This window comes from Taurulus bubalis (genome assembly GCF_910589615.1).
Source record: "Taurulus bubalis genome assembly, chromosome: 4".
Taxonomy (NCBI): Eukaryota; Metazoa; Chordata; class Actinopteri; order Perciformes; family Cottidae; genus Taurulus; species Taurulus bubalis.
Window position 1 is genome coordinate 11,742,300 of NC_136592.1, and position 26,497 is coordinate 11,768,796.

General features: G+C 41.5%; 1 protein-coding gene across 2 annotated transcripts in view; it reads left to right on the forward strand.

The window, feature by feature from the left end:
• The window catches only part of ankrd11 (ankyrin repeat domain 11), a 101,160-nt gene that overhangs the window by 28,957 nt on the left and 45,706 nt on the right, over positions 1-26,497 (forward strand). For both annotated transcript variants that reach the window (XM_079217075.1, XM_079217076.1), the window contains exon 2: positions 657-725. The gene's annotated coding sequence lies outside the window, so the exon portion shown is untranslated. The remainder of the gene's footprint in view (positions 1-656; positions 726-26,497) is intronic.

Here is a 26,497-nt window from a genome sequence, read left to right on the forward strand (position 1 = left end):
TCACTTCTGTTTTTGAATAAAGGGTTGGAAATGAACGCTTTTTTGATAAAAACATTTTTTTATCCGATTCATCGATTAATCGAAAAAATAATCAACCGATTAATCGATTATTAAAATAATCGTTAGTTGCAGCCCTAAACTCCATACACTTCTGAGTCTTAATTCTCATTTTCTGTCCATTTATGCAGTGTTGGTACCCTGCCTTAGAGCTGCTATGTGAAAACCATATGCTTGTAGATTACAGCGGACTTGCAGACACTGCAGAAGGATTTATGTTTTGTTTTTGTAATGTATATGTATTGACATGGTTCACACAAATACTGGAATAATCAGGAACCCTTGACGAGTGAATCGTAATCAAATCCTGAAGGCCAGTGAAGATCCACAGCTCTACTTATTTTGGATAAAGACGAGGGTTGGTGCATCCAATGTTGGATCAAATAAACAAAAAGTGGATCAAATGTGTCTCAGTGCCCCTGTATCCTGTTCTTCCATAGGCCTTTCTCAGCTAGCCAGGGAACTGTGCATGAACTGATCCTGGGAGGAGAAACATGACCCTCTGCATCGTCTCCGATCTCTGTTCATCGTAAGGAATGTGAAACCACTGGTGCTGTCCTGGCAATTAATGCTTGGTTTGTTTTCATCTTGTTTTTCAGGATTGTGTGGACTTGTTGGATTCTCGTTGGATTTTAGCCCACTGACATTCTTCCGCAACCATGGAATCGGTATGTTGACACATTTTATATATTTGCTATATTTTTGAAATTATAAAACCATCAGTTTATCAGCTTTCATTGAAACACTAAAAGCACTTGTTTCTTAAAAATATGCTTTGGGCTTTGCGGTTTGTGCTGGCATACATATATACTTATGTACTTATATACTTATAAGTACATTGTGATGTGTGTTTGTGTGTGGATATTTTTGTGAACCAAGCAACTTGATAACTTTAATCTTTTTATCATCCTTTATTTGATTACATTTTCAATCATACATTTGACCTTGTTTGCCATATTGGCTCCTCTTAGATCTTAATGCTTGTGAAATCAAGTTTTTGTTGTCAGCCATGTGGCATATTTTTGTTTGCAATAATGGAACATCACGCAGCTAAAGTACCTGTGTACTGGGTTCATTTTAATGTAAATGTTTTAAGACTTTCTGTGCTTGAGTGCAATTGTATACATGTGTGCTTACATACTACAAGCATCAGGTTCTACCCTTTTTTGTCAGTCATGTAGGAGGTTGTGTGTGCAGGAGCTGCTTGTACCAACAGGCAGGGTGAAAGCACCGCAGCAATGAACTCTATCCACTGGAGTGTGTGTGTGTGTGTGTGTGTGTGTGTGCGTGTGTGTGTGTGTGTGTGTGTGTGTGTGTGAGACAGTGAAAAGTAGGTAACATCTTCTTTTGTGCAGAATAGGGTTTAATCCCGGGAACTGGATTCCTGTGAATAGACATCCAAACTTTTTCCTGATTCTCTGGAAATATGATATGGGTTAAAACTAGTTATGTTCGAGGCATGTACCAAAAATAGCTGTAATTGTATTGCATTGTGTAATAACCACACCTTGATGAAGGACATAGTGCATCCACTTAAATGATCACCTGCACAGACGGAACAAAACCGAAAGTCTGCTTACTAATGCGTTGGCACTTTTCTGTTGACAAGTCATCTGCAGACATCTGCAGACAGCGGAAGTAGAATCCACACACTGTTCTGGGACATCCACAGTGTGTAGCCAGAGTCAACAGATGCAAACCAAGAGCTCAGATCGGTGTACAGAGTCTTTTTTCACTCTATCCCTCACGTAGATGCGATCCCTAGATTGGCTAGATAGCCCGAGTCAGCTAACCATCCTAAGAGTCTCAGTGACTATTAACATCATTGTCTAAAGGACTATCATGATTCAAGTTGGCTGATATAGCCAGCCATCATCTAAATAACACAAAAAGATTATTTAACTTAGAATAACCTTGTTTTTGCACTTTGTAATAACTTGATTTCTTTATAAATTAGCCATTTTTGCACATCATGCAGCCTTAACTGGACAACTCGCACCTATTAACTACTGCAAACACATTTAGCGCAGATGTACATGTAGTGAGACAAGGTGCAAATGTAAAGATTGGTCTAATTATAATAATAATCACTACAGTCTCATTCCAATACAAATAATAGGGAAATCAAGTTATTTACGTTGAGCTCTAAACAACAGCTGCAGCGCTGGCTCACCCCCCTCTTCAGCACAAATTCATCTCTCTCTCGCTCTCTCTTACCTCCTCCCACCCACCACTCTTGAGTCTGTGAGCCTGTGGCTGTGCACCAGAAAGAGCTGCTACTGTTTACCTCTCTGAGCTGCCTATATCTGCTTACTGTCAGTGGAAACCAAGGAAACTGATCACAAAGCTTATTATGGTGCCAGGAGGGGAGTACATGCTGTGTGTGCGTGTTCCTATGGGGGCATGACAAACACACACGCACCGCACCCTCTGCCACTCTACTCCTCCCTCTCCTCATGTGATGCCAGTCACATGGTTTCCAGGCAAGCAGCTAAGTAAATCAGAGTCAGACTTTTATTTTTAACCGCTTTAAATCCTCCACCTGGCCTCCATGGTTAGTAATCACTTGTCCTTTTCTTCACTCCGTTTGTTTGGCTTTCACTATGTGAAATGCCTTTTTTTTTTTTTTGCCACTTCCTCTCAGCGGCATGCCTCATAACTGTCACCCTGCTCCCTATCTGGGTTTCATGTGGGGTTGACAATGCTGTGCTTTGGTATGAACGTGTGAGAGTAGAGCTTCTATAATGCACTGATGTCGTAGACGTTAGTGGCGATTAGTGATTAGAGGCCTGTTTGACTCATGCATTCCTCTATGCTCTATCGTAGAGACGTTCGAATAAGATTGTAGAGCAGGAGCTGGTGCATAATACCCATTACGTTTTCATAAAATGACTGAATAGAGAGGCCCTACCACACTAGGAAAGAGTGTCTGCACTCAAATGTGCCGACCATGTTTATTATCCACATTATTATGAATGGTATTTGAGTATAGTTTAGCAGTGACATGTGTGGAACTACAGTTATGCACTCAGACCTTTCTTGAACTATAATCACTTTTGTATATATACATCTGTTGCAAATATCCTCTCGATGCTGTAGCCAGCCGCCAGCAGTGCTAGTATCATCCTGACCGTTATCTTTCAGCAGGAAAGATAGGAGCTAAGAGAGGGGAGGTGTCTGTGTGTTCGATTTGGTGCAGATGAAAGGCTGAAATTATTGCAATCACAGTTTCTCCATTGGTTGACTCACATCTCCCCTTCTATGTCCTCCTCTTCCTCCAAAGTGAGACTTGTTCCTCAGTGGGGATTAGTGTGTGCAGCAGCTCTGAAGAGGGAAGTGGGCCCTGCCAGTCGCATTACATAACTCGCCCCCGCTAGTGCGGTTCGGCCTGGCCCGGCTGGAGAGACGACTATAGAGGCTTTGTTTTCCCAGCCTTCCCTTCTTCCTCCCCTCTAATGCTCCTCCTCCTCCCCCTCAGGCAGGCTGCACACTGATGCCGTATAGAAGGAGTCTGTTTGCAGGGAACAGGCGAGGCACTGTGGCATGGAGTGCAGAGAAATACGCTAATAGCAAGCTGAATGGCAGCGAGCTCACATCTTAGGCAGAGGAATTTGAGGTCTGACATAGGTCGTACAGTTTCAGGGAGATGGAAAGCAAGGGTATCCAGTACTAAGTAGAACCATGCATTGCTACCTGGCCAGGGGATCCACAGCAGCATGTCTAGTGGTGACAGAGAAGGCTAGAGTTTGAGCGTTTCAGCATCATTGCATTATGTGCATGCAATAATAGTTGCATCGTGCAATGTCTGCAAATTAACTACAACATGTCATGCTACAAAAAAATGTTGCGGCCTAAAACAAAAGGAAATTGTTGTAATGTTCCATGACTAATCCAGTGTTTCCCATTAATCACATGCAGACTAGGTAGACCCGCCACAATTTAATAATGAACCATGTCATTTTACACTTCTCAACGGATGAGGTTCTGCACAGGACAAGGGCACAGAAACACAGAATTAGGTAACGCACTCAAACCATCTCCCGATCTGTTAACCTTGAGAAATATGACACAGACCTCCAATACTCCTCGAATGAACTCCAACTAGGGCTGCACAACATTCAGGGGAAAAGCAGTCCAAAGGCTCATCTCTTTAGCCATGCTTTGTGGGAGTGAATTTATTTGGCCGTGTCATCAACATTCATACAACCAATGTAATTACATTGTTTACTACAGCACAACATTGTTTACAAAAGCACAACATTGTTTATCTCGCATCTTATGCCTAGACTGACTGCTGGTGCTGAGTGCTGGTTGTCCAAAGATTGGCTGTTTGACCCCCGGCCTGCTAATCCATGTCGGGGCACTTTGTATGGTCCCTTCAGTGTATTAGTGGGGGGTGAATGGGTGGCACAACTTTGCTCTCAAAATAAAATTTTACTTCGAAAAATATAGAGAATTCAGAGTTCATTTTTGGAGTATTGGAGGTCTGTATCATATTTCAACAAGGTTGACGGGTTGTGAGTATTACAGTGTTTTTGTGCCATCGTCCTGTGCAGTTCGACCACACATACACACACTTCCCAACCTGGCAGTCTGCCACTGTTAGTAGGGTGGAAGTGGGAGCCCAGTGTGCTCTGGGTAATGGAGGTTGAGACCAGTTAGCACTCTGAGTGAGTAGAAGTAACTCGTAGGCGTGAGAGAGGAAAAAGATAAATGGCAGCTTTATGTACAACATCTTGCAGCATTGAGTCCAAGGCTTGTTCTTCATTTCTGCATTTCCCTCTGAGGAGTTGAAGATTTTTCTGCTGACAGATGACAAAGGACTTGTGGAGTGAAATGATCAACAAGGACACTAACTAAGCACAGTGGCAGCATGTAAGCAATAGCAATGTTTCCATTTACTGCATCCAGTAAATAATGTGAGATATGTATTAGCAAGCCTATATAATCATGGTTGAGGCTTATTCAAAAAGTTGTCTTGCTTTTGTCTCTTGGATTGCTGGCCTCAAATTGAAATTGTGTACGTTTGTGAGAGTACTTCTATATAGTTCATACTGCGTTTGACATTTTCTTGTTTTTTCTTTTTGTTTAGGGTATTGTATGTGTGTGTATGTATGTATATGTATATATATATATATAGTTGTGTGTGTCTATCTCTCTTCCTCTGTCCAGGAACATGTATATGAGTCATGAAAGTCATCTCTTTTTGCAAAACCTTTTGGCAACGTTTACAAGGAGAAAGAATGGCCAACAAATCGTATTGCTTTATTTGGCCTCCTGCTATCTAAATACAACCTAAAGCTGCATGCAGCAATGACCGTCTGGGCTACCGGTGGGATGCCGGTCGCAGTGTCCAGCGCAGTGATTCATCCCACAAGAGTCTGCGACAAACGAGTTATGAGTTTTGAAAGGGGGCGGGGCTACATTGATCCCATCAATTAAACAAGTACTCTCTGCTGAATAGTAAACAAATACAGATGAATATTGTAATATCTCTGCGCAGCATGTTGGTCTGTTTCCATCAAGATGTTTCTTCCTGCTCTTCTTGGGAGGTCATGGTTTCTTCCCAGACACTGTTTTCCACAAGCTTAAGTACATGTTAATACATGCACGCTCCAACAGGATCTGTACCTGATGGTTATACTGATGTAGACTGGCTGCTGCTTTTATAATGTTGGTGGTCTATGAATTGCCATGTATTCTACAATCTACTTATTCCGTCATCGACTGTAACCCTGTATTTTCTTTAGCCGGTTTCACGTCACAGTCCTCCCTGTTCATATATGTTCACTTCTTTATATGTAATGTAAATTAATCTTAAACATCACTTTAAGCTCAACTTTGCGTTTCTTTCAGTTTGGCTATGATTGTCTCATTTCATATCAATTGAAAAACATGTGATGTCATTACATTAGTATTGCACTGAAATGTATGAAATTTCCAACAATATAAAGTGTATTCTACTGTTGTAGTGAGCGACTCAAATGTAACTTCATCCAAATGTGTCCAATGTAAAAATGGAGGCAGTCAAGGACTGTGTGTCTCTAGTTTGCATTTGTATACAATCTTGGCTTCATCTCTGTATTTTGAGATGGGCTCGAGTGTGCATTCAGTGCGTCAGCCATGAGCCAAGTTCCCATCAAAGAGTAGCTGCTACACCAAAGACTGTGTTTAGATGTGACAGCTAATTTTAGAGCTGCTAGGCCCTTGTCCAAGGTGGGGGGAGGATAAGATAACATTGAAGAAGCCCTCCCTCCTTACACAGTTATGTTTTGTTTGTTCATCCAGTAACCCTCATCTAGCTGCACCCAACAGCCCTCCTACAGCCCCTTTGGATGTTTTGCACCCGGCTTATTCAAATGTTGGGTGTATTTGTTCGTATATGCAAATACAAGGCTCTCAATGGGTGAGAATGACTCGAGTAAGCACGCATACTGTCACAGATCTGTGAACATAGTTTACTAGAATAGATGGATATCTGTACCATTGCTATTTGTTGTCATGCAAAGTATATAATCAAAATAGTGACTTTAGGGCTGTGCAGTATACCGGTTCAAACTGTATACCGGTTTCAGATTTCCATGCGGTATGAATTTTTCATATACCTTCATACCGGTGGTTACACGTAACAACTGTTGGTGCGCTATGGCGGTCAACTAGACAGCGGTGCTGTCGGCGACCAGCGCTGTCAACAAGCCGTGCATATCCACAAGAACAGCAGACGGCAACATTTATTTTTTACAGTTTAATACTGGGAGCGCAGTGGAGCTACTTAGCTGTCAGTGTAACTTGGTTCACTCATGGTTCAAAATTACACGGCCAAATTGCATGCTGGGAAGTTGGGCGGTGTCTTCCAGTCTGTCTCTTCCTGTTTTTTTTGTTGCGCGAACTCTACCGAGAATGCAATTCGGCGCTGTAATTTTATAACAAGTGTGAGCCATGACTGAACCCAGTTACACTGACAGTTAAGTAGCTCCACTGCGCTCCCAGTATTAAACTGTAAAAAATAAATGTTGCTGCCTGTTGTTGCAGCTATGGATGGCTCACTGACTGTACTGCTGTCTAGTTGACTGATGCTCTTAATGGAATCAATGTGTTTACTTGTTTAAAAAAACAAAATACCGTGATATATCGCGAAACCGCTAGAATCTTACAAAATACCGTGATATGAATTTTTGGCCATACCGCCCATCCCTAAGTGACTATGTAGAAGTATAGAAGCATGTTTAGTTTAAGTTCCATATTTCTTGTATCTTTTGGCATCTCATGGCTCCTTCTTTGCCTTGCTAATGCCCCTATCCACCCATGATCCAAACTAAAGGAAGTGGAACAATATAACAAAGGGACACAAACTGCCCTATATAGTCTTATATGTCTACACAGTAGTGTGTAAAAGCTCAGCCTGGATTAGCAGCTAGTCTGAATTGCTAAACCTAACCATATGTTTGACCGTGTCGAGCATCTACAGGAAACTGCTCTAATCTTAAACTAAAAGAGAGTGCAATGCTAGTCAATGGGCCTCTTTTTCTAAGAAGGTAGTCAAAACCATGCAACGAGCTGTTAAAGACTGAATTACACAGCTAGTGATTGTTGCGCTACAGTTTCTAGCCGTAATAGCAGCGATAATGGACTGATTTGATTATGTCAGAAAGGCATCTGGTTTCAGGAAATTCCTGAATGGGTGTGGATATGTCATTCATTCATTTAGTTGTTTATTTTCTGCCAGGGATCTGAATCACATCAATTTGACAGCATGCATATACAGAGACACAGTTACGCACTCATTTAGCCTGCACAACACATCAAACTTATCCATAGGCCATGTGGCAAAGCTGTCCCTGTCTGGCCTGACTCTCCTGTCCCTCTCATAGCCACAGAGCGATGACCTTGGTTTCAAGTAGCTGTACTCTGTTAGAAAGCCAACACCTCTCCCGGGATGGGCTGACCTTGTTGTCTGACATACTGTAAGTCTGTACGCCCCTCTCTGTGTCTGTCTCTCTCTCTCATTCACTCACACACACCTCAACATCGGCAGCCTAAACAAATCCAGCTTCACCATTGCAAATCCAGTACAGTATACAGGTATCTTTTGTTGTGTTGTTTCAATACAAAAGGCAGAATAACTTTGAGGGTTTGGCAGGTTTGGGCCTCTCCCTACCCAGGTGATCCTTCATCAGACAACCTCTCCTCTCAGTGACAACAGTCTTTTAATCGGGGTGTGTGTGCAGCAGCGCACACAGTTGTCCCCTCCCATTATTCTCTTGCCTTTTGATTCCCTGCAGCTGTCCAGTTATGCACAATGCATGGATCTGTCATGGCATCTATATCCATTTCATGGAGGGCCCATACCTGAAATGGCGCTATCGGACTCATTGTAGCCTCTTCACTGTGTTTTTTTTGGTTTGTTTTAGTAACACAGGTGTAGGTAAAATTAGTGGGGACAAGTATTGAGTTAACAATGCAGTAGATGGTGTTGTTTTTCTAGCTTTCACCATATTGAAGTTGCATAAAGTAGTAGGGAAAGCAATGTTTACATGTTCCCTCAATTTGATTATAACCGGAGGCAACGTAATAAGAGACAACGTATTCTACAGTCATCTCAAATGTTATGTAAACACTGAAAACAAGTTGTCGTAGTTTATGTACGGTCATAATCAGAATTAAGTGGGATTGGATGCTTAAGCTTTGAATTTACAGTTTTATAATCTTATGCCAAAAGAGACGCATCAGTGAAAGTGTTATGGAAATTGTCCCTCAGTCCAGTCCTCATTGACTTCCATAAAGGCCTTTCCTGTAGGTTAGGGCTGATGTGAAAAATACGAATCCAAACCCGTACCATATTAAGCCAAACAAAAGTAGATCTCCTTCATGTTGCAATCCTCTGATCATCAGTACATTGTGCAGGACCTGTCAGTTAGTCCATTAATGAACAAACATAATATTATGTTAATCACGTTGTCCTTTTGCTTATACTAATGCAATACAAGTTGGATGTAGTGCTGTGACAGTTCACACAGGTTGCTGATGTCAGCTATTTTTTTATTTGCCAAAACATGCCATACTGCTGATTCAGCCGGTTTGCATAAAATCCAACCGGTGTAAGCTTGTACATCAGAGTGTAAGCATTAACTAACTCATGTAAACTCTATTCTGAGGCTATTCTTTCAAGCTTTGTTTTGTAAAACAATATTTCTGTTCATGTAAATGTAGATATTGAAAAAGGATTATGTTGTGACCCCTTTTCTTTTTGAAATTGTCCAGTTTCCATGAAGGGAAATAGTCGCTTTTGCTCATAGTTTGTTCAGTAGGATTGTAGTGAAATACTAAAGCCGTTCTCAAATGTTCACATCAATGTATTAGCCAGGGCTTTGGCCTAGCCTAGGGCATGAGTATCTTGTTGAGGGCCATCTGGAAATCCTTTCCCTCTCCATATATGAAAAAAAGCGTTGCAAAAATACTCCAACCTGTCAGCATTGTGGTTTGATGTGTGCAGTCCAGTTGTGTGTATGCGTTTATGCTTTGTGTCAGGCTGCAGGCTGTGTAAAAGCTGGACTGGGGCCAGCAGGCAGCCAGGAGGACAGACAAGGAAGCAGATGGATCAGTTTGGACTTAACCCTTCCCACGCCATTTCGTCCTGCTGGCCCTCCTCTTCCAACCTGCACGTCTTTCTGCAGAGTAGAAGGAAGGGATCGGAGTGGGCGTGTGTGTGTTTTGGGGGATGGGCGGTAAATATAATGCTACCAGTACCAAGCAGAGAAAGCGGGAAGACAGACAGAAACCAGAGAGTGAAAGAGACTTTGCCTTCGCCGACTTTTCGTCACAGACACCTTGTGTGTTGAACTGTGCACATGGTTCCCGTCTACATGTTGAAACCCACGGCCTGCTCTGTTCTTTTGCTTTTTCTTCTCAGCTATTTTCCCTCTCAGGTTTACTCTGCTGTCTGCTCTCTCGGCCAAACCAGCACTTTGCTCGTTTGTTTCGGGGAAATGTCTTGCCTTTTCTGGGATATTGTGTCACCACACCCTGTGAGATCCACTGGCTGTCTGCCGACTGTTGTAGCCACTCATCCTCCTTCTTTCTTGATCGCGCTGTCTTTCTGTGGTAGAGATATTACCTGCAAACGTATAATTGCTATTGGTTCCATTGTGATGTCCTTTTGCCACGGACAGAATTCCATCAGAGTACACGTAAATTCCTTAAAAAAAACAAAAAAAACATTAGTATGCGATTGTACTTGTGTGACCGTGCAGCTCTGCCAATTGCATGTCCTGGTCAATCTGTCTACAAGGATGCTCAATAGTGGGTTTGCAAGTGGTATTACCATATGCAGAATTTGCCACAGTAACTCCTGAGATGCCTGCAACATTAAGCTCTACTTTTGAAAAAGATCACAGGAAAACAGTTTCCATTGAAATACACAAACACAGCAATACCTTTTTAAGTGCTGTTTAATGATAACTAAACAAGCACTAAACATTTTGAAGCTCTCACTCGGGTAATCTTCACTAGGATGTAGGGGTGGGAATCACCAGAGGTTCCACGATACGATATTATCACGATACTGCGATTCATTGAGTATTGCGATATATTTTGATTTATTACCTTTTTTCAACAGAAAATTGTCCCCAAAGAAAACTGTCAACATATTTCATCTAATAAGATACAGTTTTCAGTCTGCTCGTCTCACTTCAATCTTTTCTATTGCAGAAAATGGGACAAACTTACCAACACTTTCATCAAACTGAACTGCTTGTATTACAGCCTGTTTAATTTATGCTCTTTTTTATTTTAAACGTCTTTGACCAACAAAGTGTCGCGGATGTTGTCCCGTGCGCCGTGCAAGCAGCGCTACGAGTGACAGGATGTCCAGAGGTTTAATTTACACGCGGAAGGCACATTTCTCAGTCTCAACAACGAATTGCTAATAATCGATTATCAAAAGAGTTGGCAACAAATTTCATTATCGATTCGTTGTGTCGCGAGATTATTACGCCATTCAATAAGTCGCGGAGAAGAAGAAAAAGAGCGGAGCAGAGCAACTGGCCGGCCAGCATGTCTGAGATTGGAGTGAGACACGGAAAAAAGCTGAGGTTGTGATCTTAGCAATAGAAGATCTTTGATGTGACGTGTCGAGTCTTGGCCAATCAGCGTTAAGATGTCTCCAGCGTCTTCATTTCCCTCTAACTTGTTTTTAATGGAAGCTAGTCAGCTTGCTATCACGTTAGCTAACGTGTTTGTGTTGTGTATTGTCGTTAAAGTGACTTTATGTTCCGTTACACTTGAGACTTGCTTGGAAAAAAAAAGTAACGTGATGAAACATGCTGTCAACCCCCGGTCTGGTTCAGTTCACGCTGTCACTCGTTAACGTTAAACCGGCACACCGGCGGATCTGGCTGAAGATTTTTTTTTTTTTTTTACTCAAAGTAGAACGAAGCAAATCACGTAGTTGGGCTTAGCAAACAACGTGACGTCGTGGTCATAAGAGACCCAGATATTGATCAGATGATGTGAATGAAAGAGTTTAAGGAAGGTGGAGGTCAAAACAGATGTGAGAGGAGCAGTACAGCTTCCCTCTGTCCCAGTGTTTCATACATATTGATAAAGCAGGGTATGCTAAATGCAGCCTCTGCTACAAGGAACTACAGTAAAGAGGGCTCACATTTGGCAGATGTAAAGCATACATGTGTAAGCTTTTTAAGTTAGTCCATTTTAATTTTTTGTTTTTAATTAACAGCTCAGGGATGTTCAAGGAGCAACTTGTTTATGCACTTTCTGAAGATGTTTTTTCTGTCACTTCTGTTTTTGAATAAAGGGTTGGAAATGAATGTTTTTTTAATTTTTTTTATCTGATTCATCAATTAATCGAAAAAATAATCAACCGATTAATCGATTATTAAAATAATCGTTAGTTGCAGCTCTACAAATCAATGGTTGCTGAATAAAGCTTCTGGAAGACCACCTCCTTGCTCCTGGTGCTAACCAGCAGACTGTGAATAGAAAACCCGAAGGGAAGATCAATACCAACTCTGCCTGTTGATGAGAAGGGCAGCTCACTGTGTGACTGAATGTAGTACCAATGTGCAGTATGTTTCATTGTATAGAGGTCCTCAAATGGTAACCAAAAACATCCTCATCTTTCTTTCCCATATTAGAGTGGCTGGGCAGGTTGTTGATCTCTTGTCTTTTTGTCTACAATGTTATCATTCAGGATTTGGAGACTGGCAGAATATACTGACTCCATAACATACTGGCTGCTCTCTTCCTTTTCCTTTTGAAGAAAAAAATAAAGAGAGCAGCTGGGGGTCATGCAAATGATGTCATCTATTTCTTTATGGTAACAATAGCTTTAGTTCCCCTCTCTATCCCTTCCTACCACCCCTCCATTACCACCACAACCAATACCCACCCACTACACTCTGCCTCCCATTTGCTGTCTCCCAACAGGAGTGAGAGCTGAATGTAGCATGGGGGTGGGGTGGGGTGACCGACATCTGTGGCCCTCTCTGGGCTCCACTGCCTCAGCCTTATTGTTTCCAGAGATGTAGATAACCATAACAGAAGAAAAGCAGGAGAGCCACAGTTGAGGGGTGTGTGTGTGTGTGTGTGTGTGTGTGTGTGTGTGTGTGTGTGTGTGTGTGTGTGTGTGTGTGTGTGTGTGTGTGTGTGTGTGTGTGTGTGTGTGTGTGTGTGAAGAAAAGGTTTTTGTGGCGCTGACCTCTGATCTGAGAGCCATATTCAGAATTTTTGGAAGTCGTTAAGTTTACCCTCGTCTGGCATCCCAGAAAGGACTTTGTTGTACTGTTCTTACGTCGTGATCATCAGAACTATGTCCTGCTCACGCTTCCTATTTTGCCCCTCTTGGTTCTCAGGACAGCTTTTGCCTATTTAGTGACCTTTGGTCAGAGCTTAATGGCACTGCATAAACACCCTCGCATTCTTTCCATCCTCTTGATTGAGGTATTGAACCTTAGTCCCATTGAAATACTGACCAAATTGGACAGTTAATTACTCAATCAATGTATTGTATGGCTGTTTATTTGAGTTAAGACAGCTGGAAGGTAAGACATTTTTGAAAGGGAAAATGTGGTTCAACTTCCAAATACAGCATTGTATACAAACTTGTTATGCAGTACCTAAACTTTACATTGGTATCAAAAAGTTTCGTTCCCTAACCCAGCTCTCATTTTCCCTTGTGAAGGAAAGGACAAATAAATCACTGACGCGACACTGGTAATAAATGTACCTCTGGATTTGTGGGTTTGAGGCAAAATGGCTATGGTGACATTAAATCCACTGCAGTTATGGGTGTGGTGAATATGTCACAAAGTCAGAAATATTTGAGTTTTGCATTGGAAAAAGCATTAGGGAATTTTAGATGTAAAAGAGGATTTGTCACACTCAAACTATCGGGCGGTTTGGCTGTAGTCCTTGCATAATTGCTGAGAAAACACAGGTTTCCCCCCATATGGCACATCAGAGGCCAGTCGGTGAACTTCCAGTCAGCTTCGAATGAAGAATCAGGTGTGTGTGGTAGTGTTGCAGGATTTTGAGATTAAGTTTGTTTGTTTTTTTGCTGCACTGAAGCCTGCCGGGCTCCCACAGCGTCTGTGTTGTGCAGTATTTGCCAGCTCTGACACACCTCTCCTGTTTGATTTGGCCTCAGAGAAGGCTAATATGCAAAAAATATATTTTGAGAAGAAACCCTCTGTCGCCTCGGTTTGTGTTACACATGTAGTGTATGTTGATGTACTAGTACTTCTAGAGACTCAGAGGACCTAGTCATGCTGATATTGTTCATGAACTTCAAACAATGTATTTCTGGCATGCAGCTATGTGCCATTCATTTATTTTTGTAATTTATAATAGTTTCCTATTTTAGTTGGGTATTAAAGACCTTGTTCTACCTGTCTACCTACCATTGTATTATATTTGATAGGAAGACTGTAAAGATGGATAAACAAGGGGTATACATGAAAATTGTACCGTTGAATCGGGTATAATATATAATGCTTCCATGTGTTTGGCTGTGAGCTTTGCACAAGGAAATGTGAATTGTTTTTGTTTAAGCCTGTTGGCAAAATTTTCTTTGCTATGTATTCCTTCTCCAGAACCTCCCGCGCTTCATTATTCAACATTTGCTCCAGTTGTGGAGGGTTATATTTAGAAGTGTTGTTGGGGAAACCAACACGCAATGTATACCAGAGGCTTTCAGTGGCTTATTCCCTTGGTTTGATTATTGCAGTTCAAAAGGTATCGACAATATGCCTTGGTCTTAATCGTTCCCCTCCTGTCACTGTTTATGTCACTTCCTCTGTTTCATCCTCATCCAATGTCCATAAATATTCCCTTGTCTGTTTTCCTCTTCTTTACTCTCTTATTCTGACAGCCACCTCTATCTACACGTCCGGTATTCATTTAACAACCAATTTATGTGCCCATTAAAATAGGATACTATTATTATTCACAGTTATTTTATGCTCCCAAAGTTGACTCCATATTGTCTGATTGGCTCGTCAGCATGCAAAAGGGGAGATCAGAAAGAGCTGGAGGCAACACAAAGTGTGTTTCTTCATATTACTGTTACACAGCAACCCGCCAACATTTGTAGTCATTTTTGAAGATCTTTGTGTTCGCATCCACACCACACTGCACGACTTGCATACTATACAAAAGGCCTGTGATGAGTGTGAAAACTTTTGTCTTTGTGCAGATGGAAGGCCAGGACTTTTAAAAAAGTATTTCAAATTGAGCAGGTTTAGCATTGACATGGCATCATCATCTGGTCATCCTTGTTCTGCATCTATTTGTTTATGTCCCTCTGGCCTTAGTGGTTGGGTTGGGTCTGCACTGTAAGCATCGGTTTTATGTCCAGCAGAACGTCCTGATTGTCATTGATAGCCGTAATCACCTGGCTGGACAATCGCTACTATTGAACTGCTGTTACAGTAAGCTTGAAATGTGTTTGTGGTTTACCAGCTTTATTTTACTCTCATAACCAAACTAAGATGTATATGAATACATTAGCATACAATCATTTAAAAAGCATTCAAGTACTATGTATTTAAATCAAAATTGTCAAGGCCCAGACTCCCTGCCACAGATTGCATTCTTTTTTTTCATGGCCAGAAGGGAGAGTGATTCACTCATCCGCTGTGTGTGTGTGTGTGTGTGTGTGTGTGTGTGTGTGTGTGTGTTTGTGTGGTTGTGGTTGTGTTGTGTTGTGTTGTGTTGTGTTGTGTTCAGATAAGACATCAGAGGTGTGGTGACTGTCTATTTTCTTTCCTGCATCTTTATTGGCTGCTTCTCTGAGATGCACCACAAAGCTTGTAACTCACCCACTGAATACATTAGACGGTGTTGTTTCTTCTGTCAGCCAGCAAGAACCCACTGTATACTATTTTAAAACACAAACGTTATTTAAGCCGACTGGACAGACCGAGCTAGCATCCGAACTCATACTAGCGGTGAGGAGGGGAATGCAAAACTGTTATGAAGGTGAACAGTTGAAGGTGTGGCGTGGTATTTGTGGAAGTGCTTTGCAACTGTCTCACTCACAGTGCCTTACCATATAACTCCAATAGGAAAAGAGCATCACATGCATTACTTCTCATACTTTCTAATCTTTGAACGTTTTTATTCTTGAAAGTTAAAGCTAGTGTGTTTACTCTGTTGTGCTTGACGATGGTTGCGACGCACACTTGACCTCACAACAGTGATGGAGACCCCCCTTTGTAAATTCTTTCAAATCTCTTCAAATATATTTATTTTTAGAAATAGTTTCACATTGGGAAATCATTTTCATAAGGCAGTTAATTTGACTAGTAACAGGGTAGCAAGTTGTCCTGGTGTGATAGTGTTTTAAATAATGTCCATCACTTGCTGGGGCTACAACCCCCCACCACAACCACTCACTTAACTACAGCTTGCTCTTCACTCCTGAAATACATGTTCGACTCAAGAGTTTTATAAAAGCAGCCAGAAGCAATTTTAGTTTTTGCAGTGAGCTCTTTCTAGTGATGGACTGATACACTGGATATTTGCACGGACTGAAGTAACCAGATGCATCATGTAACAGCCAGGCCTGAACAATCCCCAGTAAATTGGGTCTTTTGGGGTTGTTGAAAAGCAGCATCCCTATTTTCTTCATTGTAGACATTATTACAATCTGAAGTAGAATATTTGTGAACAGACATCTACATTTCAATATATGGTGCTGAAATGATTAATTGATCAATAAACCAATGTGCAATGACTATATAGAAATGTTCGATTTTACATAGTAGAATCTGATTTGTCAAGTCTTGCCAATCGTCGATTGATTGTCATATTAAGGCTCCCCCTCTGTTTAAGGAGATGGATATAGAGACACAGTTTTAGCCTGCTTGCGTTTGTGTAAATGGAACTTTTGATCCTGATTCCACTTTTCCCCTCATTGTAAGAAAATGAGAGAGGGAGACGGAGGGAGAGGGAGAGAGAGGCAAACAGCTGTTATGTGCGCTGCAAACAGCTGTTCCTACCCCAGCTGATTTCAGAGAATCACACTTCAATTCAAAATATACTTTGTGCTCTGTTTTGATTTAATAAATGTCATTTTCAAACGGTATGTTGTTGTTACTTAGCCCTCCTGAGGCTATCGCCAAGATGCTGCTCCGATGGTCCCATGAATTTGGATAGTGCAACTCTGTCTACAGACTGATCTATTCACCCACACTAAGGGGAAATATTGAAAGTTTTTTTGTTCTTTTATTAACCGTATTACTAGTATGCTGATATTTATACCAAAGTAGGCTATGTATTATCATTTACTGTGAAAGACCAGGCATATCCGTGTCAACTCGGACATTCAACACCCTGAGTTAGCCAGAATGGAATCATCCTTTGTTACATAAGCACATTTTTCCAACACTGCCATGCTTCGACTGTGAGAATAGCTGTCGATCAAGTTCCTTGGATCAGATGGTTGACTATTTAGGGTCATCCAAGCAAACTTCACTGCTTCCATGGACTTACATTGTACATACAGGCCTTGCGTACAGAATTGTTTGTTTTGTCTATTTTATATCATTGAGTATCTTTAGGCTTTCTGCTTTCCAACAGTTCCTCTGAGAAAACCAGCAAGGTTACTGCCTAAAATACAATTTGGGTATGCCTAAATTTCTGTATGTTGTGAAAAGCTTTATTTTTAAATCTTTGGTGCAAAAAGGAAAAGAGTCAATGGTGATTTTCTCTGCTCATTCAGTCGACTCATCACAGCAGGCTTGTTCTCTATCCATTGCAGTTCATCATAAGAAATTTCATCTCAGATTTTTCGTTTTTCATATTTATTGTAATGTGACCTACAATTCGGAGTTATAATTTTTCGCTCCATACAATTTCGCTTTGATATGGAGATTGCATTTTGAAGCATGGATTGCATGAAATTCACTGTTATTCTTTGAAAACAGAATCCAGTAGATGCTGCTGCGGATGCTGCAAAAACTGTCATTCTGATGTGGTTGAATGCCAGAATTAGACCGGTAAATAATCCTGTTTATGCCTGCCTCGGGGGGACAAAACGGGGGAAGGAATTTATGCTCTCACATAAATACACAAGTGACGAACATGAAAATGGATGGGTACGTGCTCCATCCACAATTTGAGAAAGGCCGAATTTATTTTGAAGCCTTAAATTTGCACCTTGTTCTTATAATGGAAATGATTGGCTCATATTGGCGCTCTGCTGACACATATTCCCCCCTATCCTTTGCTGTAGCTCATGAGCTTGTTTTGACTGTCATAAGATGATATGAAAAATAAGAAGTTGCATTTCTTTTCTCCACCCCCCCCTGAGTTTCATAGTCCCATTTTTAGCCCAAAGCAAATTGAAATGCTACATTTTGGTATCAGCAAATGGTTGCCACCCCATGATGAATTAAAATGGCAAAGCTGCGAGTCGGTTTCTTAAATCCTGTGCATCTGTTTGTGTGTTTCCTCAAACACAAACATGTGATTGAGTTCAGCCAAAGTGTTGCTATCAGACATTTACACCAGGTTATTGTTTTTCTTTTTAAGACCAATTAAGCTCCAGTTTCATCGTTGAGCCTCACATTCTCTCCCCCCCCCCCCCCCCCCCCTGCAGAAATGTTGACGGTGGCCTCATGCTCACTTCACCTGTGCCCCAGTTGGCATTGTATACTCCAACTTTCCAGTGCTGTGCCTCACGTAGCCAACTGGGATGAGCTGCAGAGAAATGAGGCCCTGCATGGCAGTTGAAAAAAGCACAGCACCTGTCACAAAGGCCTGAGGGGGACAGAGGACAGAGCTATATCAGCAATACTCTCTCTGTTTCTCTCTCTAGTGTTGGGTTATATATAACCCTTTTACATGGCCAGTAGGACTGCGACAACGTGAGGTTTTTATCATTATGTTGATATGAAATATAATCCACATCTATAATCCAATCCAAATAGGTGAGATTTATAAAGCCAGAAGCTCCTGTGCTGAAATATTTTAGTTTTTACTTCTGTAAGTAATGAAAATACATGTCTGAAAGTTTTTTTGCTGCTTTCGTACCATCAAAATAAAATGGATGCAAATTAGACCTTGAAGGAGCTACAGCACACAGCAATAGTGAAGTTTTTTCAGAGCTTCAGAGCCTTTCTGCTTTAATCACACATTTAATCACTTTTTGTGACTGTTGGTTAAAACAGTGGTGCCAGAATGTATAGCTACTCATTGTGCTCTTCGGAAATGCAAAATGAGCATGGTATACTGCTTGTAATTGCTTTCACTGGACAGTTTAAAGAATGCGCGCGTCTACGTGTGCGTCTACGTGTGCATCTACGTGTGCATCTACGTACGATAGGCTTAGAAGAAAACAACAAGCCGTTGCCTCCAAATGTGTTTACGGCAGTGATTCAATACACGCGTAAATGTAGTCGCTTCAAAGATGCAACACCTCAGATTTAAGGGAGGGTTTGAAAGTGCACAGCATACATTTGAAAGCAGAGAGTTGCTTTGTTTTGGCTGCAAGAGGACAAGCCCACATAGCATTTAAATACCAACGGCAGCATTGAAGCTTTTAACTAATTTGGTTCTTTCTAATCAGTAGCCACTTCCAATTTAAGACTAGTACTCGTTTCCCATCTCTACTGTCATTGGTTTCTGTACTGTTACATTTTATGTCATAGATAGCTGCTCCTTCTATAATGATTGTACATTGTTTTATAGGAACAAATACCTGTATTTGTTTTTCAACTGTATGGTACGGGTCAGTCGGTTTGGTAAGCGCCATCCTTTCGGTACAGCTGTAACACAAACAGCTGTTTATGGCTCTATTCGCACGCAAAACAGAAATTCTGAAGCGTGAGTTTTATTTATGATACCCAAAGCGCAGGTATCCCTTTCAGTATCGGGACTGAAGAAGTTGGATAGGTGCATCCCTAAATTATATAGAACAATACAAGATACAGTAAAAAGAAAGTAATACGTTTAAAAATAAATACAGGTAAAAGGTGGTCACAGTCAGGTTTCAATTTAAGTCTGCATTATATGTTTCCACTTCTGGCGCATACAGGAAGTTAAGGCGACGTATGGTTTTCATTCTCAGGTTTTTATGCTCCTTTTTATAATAGAACAACTTCACTTCATTTTTTGCAATACAGGATCTTTTTAAAATACAAAACATTGCAGTTGAGCACTTTGTTGTTGCCGGGAAACATAAAGTGGATAGCAACTGCCTTGTGAGCCCACTTTCATAGTTTGAGAAAGGGGAGGCATGTCCTAATGGAGCTGGATCTGTACGTGGTCAGGAATGAGATCAGGCAGATTTGCTCCTCACCTGTCCTGTAGAGAGAGCGCACACGCACACACACACGCACACACATACACACACACATACACAGTATCAAGGCAAGCCTGCCCTGAGTGCTGGCGGGATAATCTGATGAATCTCTCTAGCAGCATGTGTGCCCACCTGTTAGTACAGCCCCTAGTTCCCACTTCAATCACTACCACATTACTGAGGGGGGGTAATAGTGTGCAAGTGTGGCTCTAGGAATGTAAAGCCAGTTAACTGTTGAAACTGTTGACTGTTTAGGGTGGGGTGGGTAAATATGATAAAGTGATGTGTGTGGACCCTGTAGATTTGGTGATTTGAGGTTGTGCTCTCAAACATATGCCATACATATGTTGCTTTTTCCAAAAGCTTATCCTACAGGTCTATGTGAGGTTTAGGCGTGTGTGTTTCAGTTATGAACATGGAGGTTGAGAAGAACCTTCCAGGGCTTTGTTATTCCCACAGGATTTTGTGAGACTCTGGTGGGTGGACCTTAGATTATCCAAAGGGGTCCTGGGGCATGCTTTCCCAAAATAATTATTTGTACATTTTAAAGTGAAATGCAATAATTTTGTTCATTTGAGAGCAAACTGAATAGACTAGATGCATGAAGAACTTTGTTTTCTTGTAAACCATTTTGTGCTGTTCTAGAATATGTTTACACTGTGCTACAGTCAATGTTGTGATAATAAACTCATTGATGGTATGAATATAAATGGTGACGACATGGCAAAAAAAAAGTCACACTCTCAAAGCAGGGAAAACGAGATGGAATGCGTGTTTGAAGACTGGTCTGGTGGTTGCCGACATCGCTGTAGACGCACACTAAGGACAGTCTACCAAGTTAACAGGGAGTGCTGTCGCGACCAGCAAGCGGACACTTCTGAAGTCGCAAGCCTCTTTCACTTTCCAAGGCAAACTAGAGTCGGTCTATGTGCACTGATGTGAAGGAACAGCACCCAAAGAGGGCCTGCCAGCCCACCCTGCGAGAGGTGTAAAAATATTGTTGCATGACAAAATAGACTTTGGCGGGCCGCCACAGTCTAGGTAATTAATGGGAAACATGGCATGCCCCACTCACAGCCATTTCTCTGGAATGCTACTTAACTAGCCACCAGCCTGAAATGTATATTGCCGATCACTTACAAGCAGGTCTTACTCCTGGTGGTATGGCTGTAAACACCAGCAGCTGAGTTGTATAAATTAATCATCATGGTAGCTGGTGAGGAGGGCTGACAGCTGTTGACTATAGAATATGGTTGCTGACCACCTGCTTTCCTTCCACGTGCTTTCTGTTCAGGATAACTCTTATCTGCCTGGGCTGGTTGTTGCAACCGAGCTCAAGAAAGAACAATACTGCACATGAGGTGTATTTTAAAATGTATCCTTTGCGCAAAGCTGACCAACACCAGAACAATTTAGAGTTATTTGCTGTTCTAAATCAGTGCTGTCTGTGATGCATTGAAGCTGCATTGTGAAACTGAATCAACGACTGAATAACCCCAGCTTATATAGCTTAGCTGCAGTTAGTCAGATCCGGTGAGCGGGGTTGATGGTGACCCTGCTGACTCGCCTCCTGCTCATTCGTTGTACTTGCACAAAACACCATAAACCCTCTTCTTCTGCATCACACTGTAGCTCATTTTACGACAATGCCAGCCTCCTTTTGAGTCTGAGTGAGCAGCCCCAACAGCAGCAAGGGGGATGGGTGGATTAAAGTGCGGGCAGTGAAAAAACATTAGGTAGGAAAATTAAGAAGCGCTAGCTATTGGTCTTTAATCTAGGCTAGCAAATGAAAGGAATCGGTGTGTCCTTTCCTTTCTGTGTGGCTACTGAAGCAGTTAGCTGGGTGTCTCTAGGCAGAAGTAACCAGCACACACTCTTTGGTCTCCTGCACTTCCCCTCTATCGCTCAGTGGCTTTCACACTCTGCAGAAACGTGAGCCTGAATAAATTGTCACACGCTCACAGATTATCTTCCCAGGATGTTATTTTGTGCAGGGAGGATGTTTGAAATGCCAGTCACAGACACACTGCACCCTCCCCCATCCTCTCTCCCACACAGTCTTTTATAATGTACCGTTCAGCAGCAGTGGAAGAGTGCAGTGTAGTATTGCAGAGCTCTGCGGGGCTTATTTTTCGTGTTGTGTTTTTTTTTTTTTAAGTGTGTGTGAGCATGCCAGCACACATTGTGACAGTGTGGCGTAACGAGGCAACACGTGAGCTCTTCTCACAGGGAGACTATATGGAGGCTGATTTACAGCGCAGCCATTCACACCATCCTGCTTGTTCCCTTGAACCCTCCCCTCTGTCTTTCTCAATAAGCATCTTCTCTTTTATCTCCTTTCAGTCCCCTTTTCTATTCCATTCTCTTGAGTTATGTCCCTTTCCCCTCATTCCCTTTTAAGAAAAGCATCCAACCTTTCTAGCTAACTGGGAGATATGAACCATCTAAGGCGGGGACGGAGGGAGGTAGGGAGGGAGATTGAGCTCGGCCGAGGCATTGACAGAGTAGTGAGACCCAGCAGGGGTGTGAGCAGCTAAATATAGAGCACCTCTTTAGCGCGGTGATGATGTCACAAGCCAGAGGAGAGGCAAACAGTGGAAAAATAAAAACTGCAAGGCTCGGAGGCAGCAGTCACTTTTACAGGTCGATAGATGGTTTCGGCCCAGCTGTATCTCAGTTTCACCTAAAGCCGTACACAAAAATTTCTTTTGAGATATTTCTGAAACAATATAGCAGTTTGCCTTTTGACTGTCGACGAACCACTATGGCATACAAGCCTGATCTAGTTCTGGATACCACTATTTTAATAAATAACAGTTCAGCAAATATATATATCTATGTATTTACATGTTACGTTTTGTTGTACAAAGTTAGGAAAGCAATGCAAAGTCGAGCCTGATCTTGCCTTGCACGTAAAAGAATGATCCCAGGCACTTCCATACAGTGAGGCATACGGCAGCGTATTAATGAAACGCTAGTATTGCACAGGTGCTCAAGTATCAGCCAATACCCAAAGCCCAAGTATCCCTGTGGGTACTGAGGAATATAATCATCTTGACTTCTCCCTCACAATTGGCATCTTAAATGTAATATTGGTTAATTGCTTAAACTAAGGTCCGATAGTCTTTCGAAATTATTTGCATATTGCACATTTCTAGTTTGCAGTAGAGAGAGAGAGCCATCCTTTCGGTACAGCTGTAACACAAACAGCTGTTCATGGCTACTATTCGCACACGCAGAACATAGATTCTGGAGCGAGTTTTATCTATATGATACCCAAAGCCCAGGTATCCCTTTCAGTATCGGGACTGAAGAAGTTGGATAGGTGTATCCCTAAATTATGTAGAACAATAAAGCATACAGTAAAAAGAAAGTAAGACGTTTGAAAATAAATACAGGTAAAAGGTGGTCACGGTCAGGTTTCAATTTAAGTCTGCATTATGTTTCCACTTCTGGCGCATACAGGAAGTTAAAGGAGACATATGATTTTCATTCTCAGGTTCATACATGTATTTTGGGTTTTTACGCTCTTCTTTATAATAGAACAACTTCACTTCATTTTTTGCAATACGGGACCTTTTTAAAATACGAAACATTGCATTTGAGCACTTTGTTGTTGCCGGGAAACATAAAGTGGATAGCAATTGCCTTGTGAGTCCACTTTCATAGTTTGAGAAGGAGGCTGGCATGTCCTAATGGAGCTGGATCTGTACGTGGTCAGGAATGAGATCAGGCAGATCTGCTCCTCACCTGTCCTGTAGAGAACACACACACACACACACACACACACACACACACACACACACACACACACACACACACACACACACACACACCTACACCTGCATATCTGCATATCTGGACGGCTACCATTGTTATGCACAGCCATCTCAGGTGTCTGAGATGACTCTGGATATGTGAATGCATCTTTGATGGATCCCAATAATGGGAAATGTGGAGGAGAGAGCTCAGTGAGCTGCAGTAAGATCTTTGTGCACGCACACGCATACAAGCTAGTCTACTCGTTTCTTTCCCCTGCTAGTACTGTAGCATAGAGTACAGATGTTGGCTGCTACAGAGAAGTGCATAATGTATTGAGTAGCATATGACTAACCAATACAGCTCGATAGACTGCACCTCTTTCCCCCCGTGTTCCAGTAGTCGTGGGAACCCCAAATGAGTTCTAATACTTATGTTATTTTATAGATTTTTTTTATTTTTTTTGCGAAAAGAAAATCACTTTTATACCATATTTTGGTCATAACTATGAACATCCAGCATGATATGAGCCAGATTCCCCAAAAATGCCTCCTCGAGCGGTCCGCGAGCTTCTCAAACTGTATGATTTTAAAAAATCATAAAAAATGGAGATTTGGGCATGCTGGGTACTGAAATGTTAATCAGCTTCCGCACTTGCTGTATGACACGGATTTAGAAATCTGGGCGGACCAGGGAGGACTCAGAAACGTGCGCCGGGAAAAAGAAAGAAAAATACTCCAGCCGTTTTGTGACTTTACAGATACTAATAGGGGGCTTATAAGAATTTTGATTAGATTTAGGTTACGGAGATGTATGTTTTATTGAAATCCGACTTTGTAAGGGGTACTTATTAACGTTCTAGTGAAACGTTACGATCGCCACGGCAAGTTACGGTGTTTACGTAATTAATTAAACTTAACGGTTACTTTTTAATTATTTACTTTTAACCATAGGTCTCTTCTCACAAGTGTTACGGTATTGTAGCAATTTAAATTAAGTTAAACAACCCTTTGGTTACGGAGATAATTAAGGAAATGTTTAAAACAAACTGTTGTCCGAGAATAGGCGCGGGGGGGCTTGGTGCTTATAAGGTAAAGGTTTGCGTTACAGGGGAAGGAGTAGAGGGCAGGGTTTGCTGGTAATCCAGCACAGCCTTTTTTTTCCAGGTTTTGCCAGGTCAGGCCCAGCAAGGCTTTTATTGCAATGCGGCAGCTGCAGCACAAAGCCAGGGCCTATTTCTATTGATCGCTAAGCCTGATGGATTCTTAAGTACAGGGGGATGGCTCGTCTGGTTGGAGCTGTCTTACATCATCTGCATTGACTCAACCTGCTTACACTGATAAGCTGACTGCCTTTTAGAGAATCCCAAAGGCTACCAGCAGCATGTGACCAAGAAATATCCTGGTAACTAAAAGGTTAATATTTAAACAAGCTCTACGTTTGAGGTTGAAAGGAACTCAAAGCAAATGACATCTGGTTGAGAGGAGCAACGTTAAACCCTGACTTTGCATTGAACCTTTTGTGTTGGTAAACATGTCAGCTGTAAAAGTGTAAAGCTGGCCCTCTTTATGACCCATCTTCAGACTGAGAAGTGTCTGCCTCACAATGCCTTTCTTTCCATTGTTTCCACCCTCTCGCTGTCATTATATAAGTTGTTGCTCTTCACCAGGCAACATGCTTTAGCGCAGCAGTTAAACCCAATAACGTTTTCTGAAGACTTGAAACGTCTTCGACTTGAAAACTGCAGGTGTCACTCATGATAGCAAGACGACAGTTTGGAAACAAAGTAAATAGTGACAGAATAAATATGTTGTTCTTGCCCTTGACCTCTGTATCATGAATATTTTTTTATATGATCACTTTTACTCCATTATGAATGAAGTATTTCTATTCTTCAGTCATTCTGTATTTGGCTTCGGGGAAGCATAAGCCCCATATTATTGTGTGGGTGTGCATGGGCATGCACATGGCCCTCATGTGATCAGATGAAGTGTGGCTTTCTTGTGTCGGTTGCTAAGCAACATGCTGTAGAATTCTCAGTCATAATCTTTGATTTTAGCTCAGAGGAGGAAGCAAGAATGAGCGAATATTTCAGAGTGCATGCCTAAGCCTTTCAAAAAACACATCCAGTGGCTTTACAGGCTTTGTTCCTTTCACTGTGGCTATAATTTTCCTGATTTAATTTATATTTGTGCATCCTGTCGTCTTGGAACTATGGTTAACTTTTTTAAGATTGGCGGTGTACAAAAACCCCATTTATTTGTGTACGCTCAAGAGGATTATTTATTAGAAGGATTTAGAATGCCTTCAGGTCTGTTGTTGACAGCTCTAACTGCTTCAGAAATAAAGGGGGGAAAGGAAGAATAAAATAAATGCATGCTGTACCTTTTTGATATATTTGGGCCTGTAGTTGGAGGGGATGTGAACTATAGATGGTTATTCTATAATGGAAAGGGAAGTTATTGTTGTGTAGCTCAACAGATTGGCTACAGCATGAAGTCATGCTGTAGTAATTTGACTTCTCCTATACGGCTGAGCGAGATGGATTAAAAATAATATCTCTATATTTTTAGGCTATGCCACAATATAAATATTTATATTTTCCCAAAAATAACAAATCGGTTTGACGTGATCATGCTCATTAACTAATCTAAATTTACAGGGAACAGAGCTCGTTAAGAGACATTTTAGAGTGTTTTAATTTTGAAATTTCCTGAGAGATGGTCTGCTATTATATTGAAGGAAAATTGGTCTGTGGAAACAGGAGGTTTTTCATTGACACTCATTGAGATGGTGCACTGTCATTTTGAAAACATATTTGTCAAAAATATCGTGATATTTGATTTCCTCCATATGCAG